Source organism: Rhinatrema bivittatum, chromosome 11 (genome assembly GCF_901001135.1).
Source record: "Rhinatrema bivittatum chromosome 11, aRhiBiv1.1, whole genome shotgun sequence".
Classification (NCBI taxonomy): Eukaryota; Metazoa; Chordata; class Amphibia; order Gymnophiona; family Rhinatrematidae; genus Rhinatrema; species Rhinatrema bivittatum.
Window position 1 is genome coordinate 51342931 of NC_042625.1, and position 14264 is coordinate 51357194.

The following is a 14264-nucleotide window of genomic DNA, read 5'->3' on the forward strand; positions in this document are numbered from 1 at the left end:
TTGAATTCACGGATCCTCTGTTACTGGTTTGCTTTTGACCATCTTCGCTAGCAGGCCTTTCCATGTATCAGCTATCTTTCTTTGAATAAATATTTCCTTTCTCAGCATTCAGACAGGTTAATCCACGACCAGTGGGTTATGCACCTCTACCTGCAGATGGAGATAGAGCAAAGTTGATGACGTGGTATATATACCCCTGCACTGACTTCAGCCTGCCAGTATTCTCCATCTCAGCAAACGGTGGACATACATCTCTCTACTGGGGATTGCTTGTCTTTTTTTTTTTTTTTTTTTTTGAGAGAGGAGGAGAAAATGAGATTAATCACTCACCACTTCTCCTGAAGTGATACCTTGTGGTCCCTCAGTCGAGTTCTACCGAGGTGATATCTCATGATCCCTCCTTCAGTTGCGTGCCTCTGTCCAGTATCCAGTTTTCCGGTGTCTACTTACTTGCCAGGAGAGAATCAGCTGAGAGGCTGGCGGGTGTAGGAAGTGGAGTGCATCTGTGAAGGCAATATCCTCTCCCGCAGCTGGAGACCGACTGAGTCAGAATGGGCTGAGCTCAGGTAAGGTGGTGCAAAATAAATAAATAAAATACATACATAAAAAGATAGAGGGATAATTTTAGGCATTCCTAGTCCCTTTTCTGATCTGGTCTCTGAGCCTTGGCTTGTCGATCCAACATCTGTTCCCGCCTTTTTGAGGGGTTGGGGAGTTGCAGCAGTTTTGGCGGGTTGAGCAACCTTTTGCCTAAGTCCCGCTCTCAGGCTTCTTTGAGATGCCATGTGGTAGGCTGCAGCGGCGTTCACTTGCCTTCTGCGCAAGCCTGCTGCAAAAAACAGTGACTGACGTTGGTTCCCACCTGTGCGTCCAATTTGGGTGTCCGTTTGGACCGCGTGGATTGGGCTTACAAATTTTGGGTGTCCATAGTTCATGCATTCCTCGGATCCTGGTGCCCAAGCTCTTCATCATGAGAGATTACATGTTTCTGGGTGGCCCTATATTAAATATAGGCATGCTTCGCTGTCCTAATTTTGGGTGTCCTGTTTTTTGGGCATCGTGTCCGGGCTTGACTTGTACAGGATGCACAATTGTTGGACGCTTGTTTGTAAGTGTGCTGTTAGTGGACTTCTTATCCATGCTGCCAGTAGCAAAGAATCCTAAGCACCTTGCAAATTACATTGCTTGCAATATTTGAGCATCACAGCAGGGTGTCCCCTCTAATCTTGTCAGCACTACCTGGAGACTCAGGGAGAGTTGTCTCCCACGGATTCGGCTGAGCCTAGGATCAGGGGGATCTGTCAGAAGTTTTATCTAGTTTTGAGGCTCCCCTCCTGGAATTCAGCAGAGGAGGACTTCTCAGTGGGCTCCTCTCCGGCACTCCCTAGTTTTGGTATGGATCCTTTCGCATTTTTTCTGGGGTGAAATATTTTTCAATGGCTGCAGTCCCTTCTATTTGGTGGAACCGGCCAAAACTGGAAGTTCAGGATCGCAGGCTGCGGAATCCCGCAAGTCTGGTGCCACAGATAAACATTGGCGTAAGCCCCGACCTGTTGCGGGCTCCACTGGCTCGGATGATGAGGGCAATCCTTTCTCCCTGGAGACTAGAGAAATCCCTCCAGGTTTGGAGTCATATAGATGGGTTGCCGGCTCTGATTACCCAGACACTGATGACGTTGGGAGTGCTGGGTTTTGGTTCTATGTCTAGGCCAAGGAAGAATCCCATTTTAGTACCTTGATTGGCCTTGAATGAGATGCTCCAGAAACTTAATTTAAAGGGAAACAATCCTTTGGTAGGGCTGTACCCCCTGGAACCAACAGCGAGAGAGAGCAGTTGCATTTTACGAAAGTGGATGTGCTGGTGTGTATAGTCTCCAAGCGGACTACCTTCCTGTAGAAGGGGGGAGCGGCATTGGAGAATGTGCAGGATAGGAGATTTGAGATTATCCTTGTGCAGGCATTGAGGCGGTGGTAGTGAATTGCAGTTAGCCTCTTGCTGCTCCCTGGTGGCTCACGCGTGTTTGTTTCTATTTCAGGAAGTCGATGAGACTGGTTTGAATACCAGGGCAGTGATGGAACTGGCTGCTGCCTTTTGGTGGATGCGGGCTGTGCTTTGGTCTGTCCTTCAGCCAGAGGGTTGTCTTCGGTGATAGCGGCAATTTGTCAGCTGTGACTGAGATTTATTTTATTTATTTATTGCTTTTATATACAGTCAATCTGTAAAACAATCTTAACAGTGTACAGAAATGTTAAAATAAAACTTACAGAATAAAAAATAAAGTTTACAAATATAAAATCTTTGTATTAAGCAAACAAAAATAAAATTAAATAGAATATAATAAAGAAATTGTTACATGTCAAAATGTTCAACAAGAGCATGCCTGACTTTATTTATTTATTTAGCATTTTTCTATACCGACCTTCATAGTTAAATACCATATCAGATCGGTTTACATCGAACGGGGATAGAGAACTGTAACAAATGGAACAGCAATTTATAATCAGAAGGAGAACAAAGTTACATTAAACAAGGACTATAACTTGGAAGCTTTACAGCTGAAAATAAAGGCCCGAGTAGGGCAATAACTTTTTTTTTTTTTTTTTTTAATTTAACTTTTTTATATACCAACATTCAAGACGGTGGTCCCATCATGCTGGTTCACAAGAAACAGGGGTGTAATTATAATAAACTTTACCATTTAAACAATAGTGCAGAAAAGCACTTAAACTTAAACACAAGAAGTCATAATGGGATCCGGGCTAGGGCAGGTTAGATTATTAGCGAAGGTACTAAAATATGAAGTAAATTGACTTATGTAAAGATCAACTGGCATAGACCCAAGTTCTTTTTAAAAATATCAAAATCTTTCTGAAGCCTTAGCTCACATGGTAACAAGTTCCATAGTTTTGGGCCTGCAATCAAAATTGCTCTCTCTCTCTCTCTCTAACTTCTGATAAATGAGGAGTTCTGATGGTAGGAACTGTGAGTAGTCCTTTATTTGTGGACCTTAGGTTCCTTTCAGGGGTGTGCAGATGGCGTGAGGCATTTAACCATTCATTTTTTTTCACGATTTAATGATTTATGAATTAAACAGAAGACTATAATCAATTCGATATTTGATCGGTAGCCAGTGTAAAGCAATTGGGGTGGGTGTAATATGATCGTATCTCTTCCCTCCACATTGAACTCTTGCGGTCGTATTTTGCAATAATTGTAAAGGTCTCATGCAGATAGCCAATAAACCAAGCAGAAAGGAATAGCAATAATCAAGGGTAGAAAATATCAACATTTGCAGAATGGTACAGAAGTCATTGAATTCTAATGAAGGTTTTAGACATTTTAACACTAAGTTTATGATAACCTTCTCTGGTTTTATGATTTATGTCAGAATTCAATTTTAGTTCATGATCAAAGATTTTGGTTGGCTGCTATAGTTTCTTATGAAATTGCCCTTAAAGGATCACTCTTATTCTGGGAGTGAGCTGAAGTAAATGATCAATTGGCAGTGTGAGTCCCAAGTTCCTCGTTTTACAGAAGATTAAAAGAAGGTGGCGTGCTCTTTCAGCATGAGGGACTGTGCTAGGGTTTTAGACATTTTTGACCCTACAGAGAAGTAACTTCTCAGAGGGCTTGACTTCTGAGTAGGTCTGTCCTTTTGGCCCAGGTAGCCCAATGAACTGGAAATAGAGGATCACCTGTCTCCTCTTATTGAAGGAAGGTCAAGATCACATTAGACCAGTGGATTCTGGAGTTGATAAGGGATGGCCATACTCTTGAGTTCTGCGTTCCTTGGGACGACTTCATGGCATCTCCCTGCAACTCTCCCGAAATGGGACTGGCAGTGGAGGTTACATTGTCGATAACCCTGAGCTGGTGGGCTGTGTTTCCAGTACTTGTCACAAGAAAGTATGAGCTGTTATTCCATTTATTTCATTGTACCCAAAACAGTTTCTTTTCACCCATCCTGGTCCTAAAGGGATTCAATAGTCATTGCAAGTGACTCTGGTACGCATGGAAACCTTACGCTCGGTGATAATGGCAGTATAGTCGGGGAAGTTTCTTATGTCTCTGGATTTGTTAGAGGTGTATTTACATATTCCCATTTGTTTGGAGCGTCATCTGTTTTTGCGGTTCGATGTTTTGTGGCAACAGTTTTCGAGCGCTACCTTCTAGTGTGGCCACTGCACCCAGGTCCTTCTCCAAGGTCCTGGTTGTGGTAGCGACAGTGTCAAGACAGGATGGTATGCTGGTTCATTCATACCTAGATATTTTGGGCAAAAGGCATGGAGAAAGTCTTCAGGCATCGTGCAAGATGGTTTCCTTGCAATTTCTAGGTTGGGTGATGAACTTGGCCAAGAGCAGGTTATGGCCATCTCAAATGCTGGAGTGTCTCTGTGTTTCGATGCGAAGTAAAGCAGGGTACTCTTGCTGGAGACCTGGATTCAGAAATGGATAGTGCAGATATGGCTACTGCCAGAAACAATTTGCCCAGCGGTATGGTCTTAACTGTAGGTGTCCAGTTGATGGTAGCCATCCTAGAAGTGGTTCCGTGGGCAAGGGCAAATGTGCATTCTTCAGCGCACACTGCTTCACAATGGAGTCCAGTCTCAGGACTTCTCGATATGGCTTCAGTTACCGGTGAAGCTTAGCTTCCAAATGCAATAGTGGTTGAAAGTGGATCATCTAAGGAAGGACATTTCCCTACGAACACCAGACTGACTAGTAAGCATGATGGATTCAAGCCTCCAGGGTTGGGAGGCTCACTGTCAGGAATTGATGGTGTAGAGGCGCTGAACTGTAGTGGTCTCTCTGGAGCATCAGTCATCTGGAAGTATGTGCCATTCAGTTGGTGTGCCTGCGGTTTGTTGACTGCTGGCAGGGTCAAGCATTATGAATGTCAGACACTGCATCGACAGTGGCTTATGTCAAATGCCAGGAAGGCACCAAGAGCCAGTCTCAGGAAATAGTCCAGTTCTTAGAATGGGCTGAAGTGTATCTTCAGGAAATCTCCGCCTCTCACATTGCGGGAAAAGACAATGTAAGAGCTGTTTCCCCCCCCCCCAGCAGACAGTCTGGATCCAGGAGAATGGGACTTGTTGGATGAAGTGTTCCAGCTCAAAGTGGGCTGCTGGGGCTTACCATTTATAGATTTGCTGGCAACATCGCTCACTGCGAAGGTTTCTCCCTTTTTTTCAGTTGCAGGGGATACCTGAAGTCCTTAGGCATCGACACATTGAACCAGAAGTGGCAGGAAGTCAAGCTTCAGTATGATTTTTCCCCTGCCCATGTTGGGCAGAGTGATTTGATTTGGAAGATCAAGGGACCCATGGGACTGGTGCTTCTGGTGGTTCCAGATTTGCGGAGGATCCTGATGGACGACTCTTCCCGGTTACCGGTCCACAGGGACCTGCTATGACAGGGACATATTCTTGTAGATCTGTCTCTATTTTGTCTTTTGGTATGGTCTATGAAAGGGCTCTGTTGCTGAAGTGTGGATTTCCACCTTGCTTCAAGCACAAAAGTTCTCCCCCTCTTTAGATTACATTTGGATTTGAAGAGTGTTTGAGGGTTTCTGTGAGGAACTAGGCATGATTCCTCATTCAGTTGAGATCCCACTCATTTTGGAATTCTCACAGGATGGGTCACTTAAGGGCCTGGCCCTTAAAATCTTGAAGATGCAGGTTTCAGCTCTTGCCTGTTTTCAAAGGTCAGGTGAATGGCAGACCCTTGTTGGCCCATCCAGATGTGGCCTGGTTTTGTAGGGTGTGAGGCTTCTTCGTCCTCCCCCCCCCCCTTTTTTTTTTTTTGGTTGCTGGTGCTCTCATGGGGCCGCCTTTATGGTTCTAGAATTTTGGCAAATTTCCACCTTTTGGCGACTGCGTAGCCTCTCCTTGAGGTTAAAGAAGCCAAGGGCTCTTTCTTGCTGGGAACCATTCCTGCGGGTGTTCCAGCTTCTGACTGTTCTGTCCTTCTTTGCCGAACGTGGCCTTGGATTTTCATTTGAAGCAATTGATTTATTTTCTCATGCTGGACAGGGAGAGAGATGTGAATGAATATCTGATGTGGTGTTGGAGATTATTAAAACTTTTCAGGAAGAATGACCGCCTCTTTGTCCTCCACAGTGGAGGTAAAATAGGGTGAGTCGGCATCGCAGGCTATGTTAGCCCATTGAGTTAAGGAGGTTATCGCGGCCGCATATATGGATGCGGAGTAGCCTTTGACTAGACAGGTTAGGGCTCATTCCACTAGAGCTCAGGCAGTGTCATGGGTGGAGCTTTGATTGTTTGTCTCCTGTCGAGATTTGCCGAGTTCTGCCGTACACACTTTTTTCCCAGGATGTGCAAGCCCAGGAGGGCACAGCCTCTGTGTGTGAATGTGGTGTTGGTTGGACCACAGACAGCCTCCCGCCCTGTTTGGTAGTAGCTTTGGGACATCCCACTGGTTGTGGATTAACCTGTCTGAATGCTGAAAAATGAGAAATTACTACTTAGCTGATAATTTCCTTTTCTCTAGTGATGAAAGGTTAATTTACCTTCCCGCCCTTGGCTGCCGGTTTGTGGCTCTATGGGCCGAATATCGACAGGTACCGCCACAAGAGATTTGTTGGGTGGCTACATGAAAATCTTAGCATGCTTTCGCCAGGCAATATCGTTTGGATGTCCAGGCCCTGGAGGACATGGGCTTTGGCGAACGTGTACTTCGAGCGGGACTCTCGCAGTCCCATGCTGTGTAGGGAAGCTTGGGTACATCCCAGGAGTCTGGACTGGTCTGGGTATGAACAGGAAAGGAAAATTGGTTCTTACATGCTAATTTTCGTTCCTGTAGTACCATGGCACAGGCTAGAGACCTGCCCATTGAGGGAGGAGAGTTGCTGCTCGTTCTGATGTTTCTTTTCTAATGCAGAGTTGCTGCTGGTCCTCCATGCTGTTTGTTTACCTTAGTTTCTGGGACAGCATCACCATCCTCTTGTTTGTTGGGTGGGGTTGTTAAGGTTTTTAGTAGATTTATCATCTTGGCTTGGGTACGGTTCAATACTGAGGGGCTACAGCTGCCACACTGGTTTAAGAGGCGGTGCCTGTGAAACTTTCTCTGTCTCCATCTGCTGGAAGGGAGGCAAAACCCGGGAGTCTGGACTGATCTGTGGTGGTACAGGAACGAAAATTAGTAGGTAAGAACCAATTTTCCTTTTTATTTCATATGGTCTATGGTGCCTGCCTGTACATTGTGGTAGCCCTTCCCCGGATGCAGCCTCTACGGTTGGACTCAGTACTCAAGATGAGGTCTCACTAATGGCCTGTACGGTGGTAGGATCGTCTCCTTTTTTTTCCTATGCATCTCAGCAATATCACTAATATAAAATCATTGAACAGAATGGATCCCAGTGCTGATTTCTGAGGCTTTCCACTGATAACCCCCTTTCCTTGGTGTGATTTTAGTTTGACAGGCAACAGAAGTTGTTGGTATTCAGCCAGTTTTTAACCCAATTTACCACCATAGGACCCATCTTACAGATATTCCCCTGGTAACTTAGTGTGCTGCCATGGCTCCTGTAACCTGCTGGATTCAAGATACTCCACTATCCCTTTCTTTAGCAGGAACTCCATTAATAAACCTATCACAGGTGTGGGGGGTAATAGCCAGGGTCAGATGATTTTTATGCTCTAATGGGAGAAGCCAGGGAAGAGCAAAACTGGAGCAAGAACCTCTGGCTGCTATGAAATTGTAAGAGCACTGTGAAACCAGCATAGGCCAAGCTGTTCTGTATGTTCTGGGGCTGGACAGACTTGTATGCTTCCTTCTATCATGTTATTTAGTTATTTAAAATTTTTTATATAATGTTGTCTACAATAGTGTACAAAGCAGTTTATAAGGTACACACATTAGTTAAAAACAAAACATAAAAACACAGTAAATCATTAGCAAAGAGAACAAAGACAAACTTTAAAAAAAATAGGCCTAATGAAGCCACTTGATCCACGAGGATGTTGGTAGACACTTAACAGGAGAGTTTAAGGCACTTATGGCAAAACATTTCATGCTCACTTTACCATTAAGTTACTGAATGCTTGTTTAAATACATAAGTCTTAAGCTCCCTCTTGCATGCCTTCACGTCAGTAGTCATGCATAGTGAGTTGGATAGCGCATTCCATAATTTTGGGCCAGCTCTGTAAAGGTGTGGTTCCATGTTATATCCAGTTTGCTGGAGTTGGAATGTCCAACAAATTTTTACTTGTGGAGTGTAGCTGTCGTGGAGGTTTGTATATGTGCAGTGAGGTGCCAAGCCGGACATTGAGATCATTGTTTAACAAATTGAAGATTTCCTAGCATGTAGCCAGATGGACTACCAGCAGATGGAGACTGAGTCAGATTTCAAAGCTGATGTCATCCTTCATACACCCCTGAGTGCCCTCAGCCCTTTAGTATTCTAGCAGATGGTGGATGTACCTCTCCCTATGAGATTGCTGTACTTTTTGGAAGGAGAAATTCTACTTTCTAAGTTAGAAGGAAAATTGAGCCTCGTTCTCCTGTGGTGATACCTAAAGGTCCCTCCCCCCGTTGAGAATTCCTGAGGCGATTTCTGAGATCCCTCAGAGGTGTGCATTGGTCTGGCATGGACGTTGCTGCTTAAGCAGCTGAAAGGCAGCAGGTGCAAGAAGCCCGAGTGTGTCGGTGATGGCCAAAATCCTTTCCCTTCCATAGCCGGAGACTCTCTGTACTCAGCCTTTCAGCACTGAGCCTAGGTAAGTTTAAAAAAAAAAAAAAAGGATGATTTACCTCTCAATTCAGAGATGTTTGGAGGGGTTTTGGTAAGACTTCCTCTGGTCTTGCACGGTGGGCTGTACCCATGTCGTTCCCTGTCCCGTTAGGGCATAGGGAAGTGGGCTTATGAGCAGGTTGAATGGCTCCCTGGTGGGCTAGGCCCCGCTTTAAGCTTGGGTAGCACGCTGAGTTGATGACTGCGGTGATGCCATTTTGTGCATGTTTTTCTGCATCTCGTATTGCCTGCCATAAGAAATCGGTATGCACAGTGCATCGGCTCTGTGTACATGCTGCACACATAATGTTATGAGTGTACTTAAGTGCACAATAAAGTAAGCACAGGATGCAGGAAAAGCTGGGTGCATGAGCTGTGAATGCGCCTCGCCTAGGCACTCAAAATTTATGCACATAAATTTTTAAGCATGAGGCGATCGAACACACATGGTGCTGGCAGCCAAGAAACATAAGCGCCTTGCTCTCTGCGCTGCTTGTCATATTAGAGCTTCTCATCCTGACCTGGATTCTAACTTGTCTCAGCACTGTGAGGAAGCCCATGGGGATTTGGCCTCCCTGGACTTTGCTGAGCCCAGCTTCTCCCATTCAGATAATGGATTGGCAGCCTTAACTGGAAGTACTCCAGATATGAGTAACCCCTTGGCTGGGTCTTCCATGGGAGAAGGAAACCTGGCTGAGCCTATCCCAGTTCCTCCTGGGCTAGGCATGGACCCAGCAGCCTTTTCTTGAGTGGAATCTTTTGAGGGACTACAGGCCTTTGTAGAAGCAGACTACTTCTTCACTTGCCCCCGTCCGGACGGAACCCCATCAGGCCCCCTCTCCCATTCCTGTTGGCAGACCTTGAGGTATGCCGCGCCTGACCAAGGTTATCCCTGATGGCACAGACAAAGAACAAGATACCTTGGAAGAAGGGGAAATTCCCCAGGGATTAGAGTTTTATTGAACCATGTTATGGTTCTTTCATAGAGATGAATTGTCATCCTTGGTTTCCCAGACCTTGAAAATGCTGGGAGTTCCTGGATTGGAATCCATGATGGAACCAAAGAAGAATTCCATTCTGATTTCCTTGCGCAAAGCCTCTTGCTTCTTCCCAGTACTGGAAGCCATCTGGGAATTGATTGACCTTGAATGGGATGCCCCAGAAGCAAGTTTTAAAGAGGGCCAGGCGTTAGAAGCTCTTTACCCGCTGGATTCAGCAGTAAGAGAACGTTTGCGTTTCCTGAAGTGGATGCACTGGTCTGCGCTGTCTCTAAGAAAACAACCATCCCAGTGGAGGGAGGAGCGGCCTTAAAAGGATGTGCATGATAGACTGTTGGAGTGTATCCTTAAACAAGCCTTTGCAGCAGTAGCAATGACCTTACAGATTGCTTCTTGTTGTGCCCTGCTAGCACATTCATGCCTACTTCTCTCTCAGGAGGTAAATGACTCATAAGTGAACCCCAGAGTGGCTATGTAACCTGCTGCCACCTTTTTAGGACTCTGATTTAGTCTGTACAACCAGAGGACTGGCTTCAGTGGTAGTGGCTAGAAGACCGCTGTGGATTTGGTCAGCAGTCGCAACTTCCAAGGCCAACTTACAAAGATGCCCTTTAAATGATCACTCCAGTTTGGAAACGAATTGGAAATACTGGCCAGTAAATGGGGTGAAGCTCCAGTCCCCCGGCTACTGGAAGATAAGAGGAAGCAGTTGCAGTGCCCCTTGCCTATGAGGGGCCGGTCCAGGGACTCTCAACATTTATGCCCCTACAGAAACTCGATGTTTCAGAGGTTTCGGCCCTTTGGAAGAACTCAGTCCTTTCATAGTCGTCAGTCCAAGACAGGGGCAGGTTCAGGTTCGTCCAGAACATTCCAATGAACTTTTACCAACTCATTTTTGGAATGAGGAGACAGGTGATCAACTGTCTCTTTTACCAAAGGTGGGTAGACATCACTTCGGACAAGTGGGTACTGGAAGTCATACGAGAAGGATATGTGCTGGAATTTCGCAGCACTCCTCGGGATGTGTTCATGATGTCTCCTTGCCATTCACAGCACAAAAAGCAGGCAGTGGAGATTACCATTTTGAGGCTCCTTAGGATGAGGGCTGTAATCAGAGTACCAACGCCCCAAGAAAATGTGGGGTGTTATTCCATCTATTGCATTGTACCCAAGAAGGAAGGTTCCTTTCGCCCCATCCTGAACTTCAAGAGTGTCAACAGTCACCTACAAGTGAGTCATTTCTGCATGGAAACTTTACGCTCCGTGATAATGGCCGTACAACCGGGAGAGTTCCTAACCTCCCTGGACATATGAGGCCTACCTACATATTCCAATCCCTCAAGAACACAAGCACATCCTATGCTTTGCCGTACTGGGTCGCCATTATCAGTTCCGGGCATGGCCCTTTGGCCTAGCCACACCCCAAGAACATTTTCCAAGATTATGGTTGTTGTGTTGGTAACGTTGAGCAGAAAATTAATCCTGGATGACTGGTTGATCTGGGCCAAGTCCGTGGAAGAAAGTCTCCGGGTGACCAACAGGGTGATTTTGCTTCAGGAACTCAGTTGGGTAGTAAACCTGGACAAGAGGAGTATCAAGCCTTCCCAGTCTTTGGAGTATTTAGGAGTCTGGTTTGACATCAGGCTGGGCAAGGTCTTCCTCCCTCCCAACCACACAGGTACGGAAGCTGATGTCCCAGGTGTGTCAGTTGATGAACATAATATGCCTGATGGTGTGGAGCTATCTCCAAGTTCTCGATTTGATGGCGGCAACCTTGGAAGTAGATCCATGGGCGATGGCACACATGTGCCCACTTCAGTGCTCTCTGATGTCACAGAACCCACAAGTCTCAAGACTTTTCTATTCGGTTTCACTTACCAATGGGAGTCTGCACTCACTTGAAGTGGTGGTTCTCCAGAAACTGGTTGGTTCTTAAAACGGACACGAGTCTCCGGGGCTGGGGAGCTCACTGTCAGGAACTCTCGTGGCTCAGGGACGTTGGATGGAAGAAGAAGCCCTCTGGAACATCAATAGCCTGGAAGCCCGGGCAGTGAGGCTGGTGTGCTTGTAATTCAGCCACAGACTCCAGGGTCCAACAGTCCGTATAATGCTGCAACACAACGATGGTAGCCTACATCAACTACCACCGAGGAACCAAGAGCCAGCAGGTGTCTCAGGACGAATGGAATGGGCGGAAATATATCTACAGATGATCTCAGCCTCTCACGTCGCAGAGAAAGACATCGTCAGAGCAGACTTTCCTGGATCCAGACTCCCTGCTTAGAGAGTGGGTGTTGTCGGCCGAAACCTTTCAACTGATGATAGATCACTGGGGCCTCCTGTCCATTGACCTGCTGGCTGCATCTCACAATGCGAAGGTTCCCCTATTCTTTAGTAGCAGAAGAGATCCATGATCCTAGGGGATTGACATTCTCATTCAGACCTGGCCGGAAGAAGAGTTGCTATACGCCTACCCTCCGTGGTCCCTGCTGGGCAGGATCATTCGCAGAATTGAGCAACACAGGGGATTAGTCCTACTAGTAGCTCCAGATTGGCCCAGTCATCCGTGATATGCAGAGACCCCCCCCCCCCGTCTCTCCCACCTAACAGGGACCGGTCCTTCACAAGGATCCAACTCAATTCTGTCTTATAGTCTGGCAGTTGAAAGGGCTTGACTGATAAAGCAAGGATATTCTGTGGTGGTAATTGCCACTGTATTCTGAGCTCGGAAGTTTTCTACGTCCCTAGCATATGTGCAGGTCTGGAGAGTATTTGAGGCCTGGTGCAAGGAATGCGGTATCCCTCCTCGGGTGGTCAAAATCCCACTTATTCTGGAATTTTTGCAGGACGGCTTGAATAAAGGTTTGGCCCTTAACTCCTTGAAGGTGCAAGGAGCGGCTCTCTCCTGTTTCAGCGGCGAGGTGAACAGAACCTTCCTGTCGGCTCATCCGGACATGGCCTGTTTTCTGAAAGAGGTGAAGTCCCTCCAGCCACCATTAGGGTGGCCGGTTCCTTTGTAATTTTTGGCAGGGCCCTCTTTTCAGCCGCTGTGCGGTCTTTCCTTGTATTTATTAACCTTGAAAACTGTGTTCCTGGTGGCTATGTGCTCGGCGCATTGCATCTCTGAACTGCATGCATTGTCATGTCTAGAACCATTCCTCTGGATGACTCCAGGGGCGTTACAGCTTTGTACTGTTCCATCCTTCTTGCTCAAGGTAGTCTCAGAGTTTCTTTTGAATCAGTCCCTTTCGTTGCCTTCCCTAGATAAGCACAGGGACGCGGAGGAATTCCACCTCCTCTGTCATTTGATTGTTGGTAGACTTTTGGTGCGGTATGTGGAAGTTTCAGTATTGGTCCAAAAGATGGACTGCCTGTTTGTCCTTCATGGTGGAAGGAAGCAGGGTGAACCAGCTTTGCGGGCTACCATAGCTCGCTATATTAAGGAGGTGGTCACGGGAACCTTTGTGGGGGTAGGAAAGCCATTACCTTCTCAGGTTAAAGCTCATTCCACCAGGACTCAGGCAGTCTCATGGGTGGAAGTTAGACTGCTGTCCCCACTGATATCTGCCGAGCGGCGACGTGGTCCTCCTTGCACACCTTCTCCAGGTTCTATTGCCTGGATGTACAGGCTTGAGAAGATGCAGCCTTTGCAAGGGTAGTATTAACTTGACCGCAGACAGCCTCCCGCCCTGATCGGGAGTACCTTTTGTACATCCCATTGCTCCTGAGTCTATCTGTCTACGTGCTAGGAAATGGAGAAATTACTTACCTGATAATTTTGTTTTCCTTATTGTAGACAGATGGACTCAGCATCCCGCCCACGGCTGCCTAGAACGGTGACAAGAATTCACCCATGGAGTGGATATCTATTCCAAGAGATTACGGATAAGCCATCATCCAGTCCCTGGATCAGGGCATCTATAATCTTACTGGGGTTCAGTGTTTGGTTGAGTACAGCTACGGTTAACCGTTTTTAATCTAGTTTTTAGATAGTATGTCCACAGTGGCTTTTGAAGAGAATACTGAAGGGCTAAGGTCACTGCAGGGGTGTATCTAGGGTGACGTCAGCTTTGAAACCTGACTTTGTCTCCATGGGAGAGTCCATCTGTCTACACTAAGGAAAACGAATTAGTAAGTAATTTCTCCATTTTTCCCTATATGTATCACCTTGCACTTGTCCATATTAAATTTCATCTGTCGTATGGATGCCCAGTCTTCCAGTCTCGCAAGGTCCTACAATTTATCACAATCCGCATGTGATTTAACTGCTCTGAATAATTTTCTGGCATCTGCAAATTTGATCACCTCATTCGTTGTACCTCTTTCCAGATCATTTATAAATATATTAAACACTTTTAATCAGTTTGTAATCCACAAAAGGACATCACCTCCTATCCCATGGCTTTTTAGTTTCCTTAGAAGCCTCTCTTGAGGAACCTTATCAAATGCCTTCTGAAAATCCAAATACACTACATTTACTGGTGTATGTTTGTCCACATTTAATCCCTC

General features: G+C 46.2%; 1 protein-coding gene across 4 annotated transcripts in view; it reads left to right on the forward strand.

Moving 5' to 3' along the window:
- The window catches only part of MED15 (mediator complex subunit 15), a 211183-nt gene that overhangs the window by 10630 nt on the left and 186289 nt on the right, over positions 1-14264 (forward strand). The gene's annotated exons all lie outside the window — the stretch shown is intronic.